Source organism: Pongo pygmaeus, chromosome X (genome assembly GCF_028885625.2).
Source record: "Pongo pygmaeus isolate AG05252 chromosome X, NHGRI_mPonPyg2-v2.0_pri, whole genome shotgun sequence".
NCBI lineage: Eukaryota > Metazoa > Chordata > Mammalia > Primates > Hominidae > Pongo > Pongo pygmaeus.
In genome coordinates, this window is record NC_072396.2 from 5,688,544 (window position 1) to 5,692,039 (window position 3,496).

At 40.5% G+C, this 3,496-nt stretch overlaps 1 pseudogene; it reads right to left on the reverse strand.

The window, feature by feature from the left end:
• Nucleotides 1–727: 727 nt before the first annotated feature.
• LOC129024877 (trifunctional enzyme subunit beta, mitochondrial-like) lies at nt 728–2,090 on the reverse strand (annotated as a pseudogene).
• Between the last annotated feature and the right edge of the window lie 1,406 nt (nt 2,091–3,496).

Sequence of the window (3,496 nt, forward strand, 5' to 3'; positions counted from 1 at the left end):
AGCATGAGTTGCCATGCCCAGCCTAAAGATGTAATTTAAATATGGAGGTGGATATTCACTTATATACTATATAAAAGTGTATATAAGTATATGTAAATATGCAAAATATACTTAAACTTTATATATACTAATTTATATATAAACATATAAATTTATATATGTACATAACTTTAACACATATATGTGTGTTTTTACACTTTTTTCCAATATTTCCCCACTTTATTAAGGTTGACCACCATGATATTTATGTATCTAAACATTTTTTACAAGTTTTCAGTGATGTTTAGATTCTGAATTATTTTTCCATAATTAAGTTAATTTAGGGAAATTTGTTTGTCTTTATAGAGAACAGTTATCTTTAGGACACAGATAGGAACAAGTATAATTTGCAAATATTACAAAGATGATTTCCAAATCTCAGCTGACCTCTTTCCCAATTGCAAGCACTCATTTAGTCTTTAGTGACAAGAGAAAACAAAAACAACCACCTACACTCGTCTATGTGAGATTCTGGTGGCTTAGAAATCCCTGAAAAAGCAGTAAACTGTGATTATTGAAAAGCTGAGAACACTGGCAAGGCTTAAGTGCAAAGCATTTAACAGAAGGCCACAAGAATCGTTTTCCTAACAGGAGCTAGGAACTATAAATGTCATTTAGGAATGCATTGAAATGCTGTTGCCTAGTGTGAGTGTTGCACAGAAACTCCTGGTCATTTCTTCTGGATCTATTATTTTGGGTAAGCTTCCAGTATCATAGCATGGCCCTGCCCTCCAGCTGCACAGGCAGCCGCTAAGCCATACTGGCCTCCTTCCTTCCGTAATCTGTTGGCAGCTGCCACGACCAGCCCGCAGCCAGTAGCTCCAAATGGGTATCCCAGGGACAGAGATCCACCCCAGTTATTAAACTTCTCCAAAGGACACAATCTAATCTTGGTTTTTCTACCCATGTAATTTTGTGCAAACCAATCAGAATCCATGGTTTTAAAATTTGCTAAAATCTTACCTGAGAAAGCTTCGTGAAACTCAAAAGCATCAATATCACTCATGGTTAATCCTGCCTTTTCTAGAACTTTTGGAGTCGCATATGTTGGTCTGAGTAATAGTTGATCTTTTAGATTGTGAGACACGTGCATAAGATCCCTCAAACACTCCTTCGGCTTATAACCCATTGCCAGAGCCTTTTCCTCTGCCATAATCAACATGGCAGATGCGCCATCAGTCAAGAAAGAAGAATTTGCAGCTGTCACTGTGCCGTAGGGCTTGATGAATGCAGGTTTTAGTTTAGCCATCTGCTCCAGTGAAGAAGGACGGATGCCGTTATGTTTGGTAGCTGTATCTTTTCCTGGTACTTTGAAGGGTATGACATCAGAAAGGAGTCCTTCATCCTGTGCCTTCTTGGCCAGACTGGGAGAGCGCAGTGCATATTCATCCTGTTCCAGTCGAGAAACAGCCAATTGGTCTGCAGAGTGGCCCGTGGTCTCACTGTTGGAGAACTCAGAAACGGCAGGAGCTCAGGTGCTAGGAAATTCAATCAGAATTTAGAGATTGAAGACAGTCACTGGCCCACAAATTTGGCCTTACTTAGATCAAGCATCAGTTTTCTCATTTTCCTTGACTGACGAATAGGGACTGGGACATCAACTCGACACCACCTGCCATGATCACATCACACTGGCCAGAAGGAATCAAACCAACACCTGTGGTCATGGCTTGGTTGGGAGAGATACAAGCCATGGTGACAGTGTGAGCAGGAGTCTTGCCAGAGAAGGCAGCTCCAAGGGCAGCCTCTCTAGCCACATTGCTTGTTTTCACTTCCTGAATAACTGTGCCAAAGATGATATAATCAACTACTTCCTTGGGGACACTGGGCTGATGCAACAAACCCGTAAGCGTTGCTCTAGCCAAATCATGTGGTATCAGGTCTTTATATGAAGTGCCTGACAGCAAAAATGGAGTGCAAACACCATCCACCACCACAACATTCCTTATATTGGGTTTGGCTAATGTCTTCTTCGTTTTGGTCTGGATGGCTGGGCAGCTCGCAGCTGGGAGGAACAGCTCAGAGGTCTTATGGAAAATCTGAGGGCCCATTTTGATGCAGTGAGAAGATTTTTAAAAGTGTAAGTCAAGACGGTAGTCATTCTGGAATCTTAGCTGATGTCCGCGTGGACTCCTACTCTGAGCAAGGCTCAGACCCTGTGACTTTACATTTTAAGTTTACATTTCAAAATTGGCCTAGTCATTTTGTTAGCAGCACTTATGTATATTTCTGTTTTATTGAACTTATTAAGGTTACAGCATCTTCGCACTGAAAACAATAATGCCTAAAACTTCAAAAAAAGAAACATATGGACAGCCTCCTCTATGCATCCACAGTATATTAAAAGTTGATTTATGGGCACTTTGGAAATGTCAGTGTCTGATTGAAACTTTCCAGCAAGGGTTGGAGTTCTTGCTCTACTGCAGATTTTTTCCTTATTTCTGTAACAGTCCTTCATTAATCCCGTTCCCTCATGATCATCTCAGCTTATTGTTCAGGAAGTTGCCCTGACGAGCCTCTCTTGCACAAGATGGATACTGCTTAGCTAAAACCCATGGGGCAACACCAACGGTATTATAGAGAAATTCTGGCTAAACTAGAGACTTTCCCTGGGCACCAGAAACTAGAGACTTTCCCTGGGCACCAGAAATCTTTAGGAAAGAAGTAACTGGCAGGTACCGCCAGAGAAATGTTGGGTAATCCTGTTGGGAAATCAAAACATCATTTCTTCATTGACCCTTTCACGAGGTCTGAATTCCTAAAGAAAAAAAAAAAAAACAGTTGATGCTGTCACTGGTGAGTTTTACACACCCATATGTTTTACTCTTCCCCTTAGCAAAAGCAAAACTACACTAGGCGTAGAGATTTACAATCCTGAATCTCAATCTCTGTATGCAGTATTCCTATCACACTGCAATATTTCTATAGAACTAAAATGACAGAAGCACAAAGTGTCTAGATTCTGAAGCTGGAGGGCATGAAACATTCATGCCACTGGCCATAGCTATGAGTGACTTTCTCAAGTCTTTTTTTAAGAGAAACAATTCTCTGAAAGTTATAACCCCACAGCTACTAGAAACAGAAATTCTATATCACTAGACTGCTGGTATTTTTCCTATACTTTGCCCAAAGAGCAGCATGAAGACAGACTAAATGATCCATATTGGAACTACCTGAGTTAATCCCTTCACCTGTGACTCCCAAACACCGAAAATATTGCCATAAATATGATACCTACAATTACTGTTCAGCATCATGCAAATGCCCGGTTAGCCTGAAACTCAGAAATGTTTAAACAAAAATCATAAGGTTGTAGGAGATTTTCCCCTCATGTTGTTTGAATCGCTAAGAAGTCTTACAGTGGACTTCTTACCTTAGCACATCCATGGACTAACCATGGCCCATGGGCCAAATCCGGCTCACCACTTGTTTTTATAAATAAAGTTTTATCGGAAAA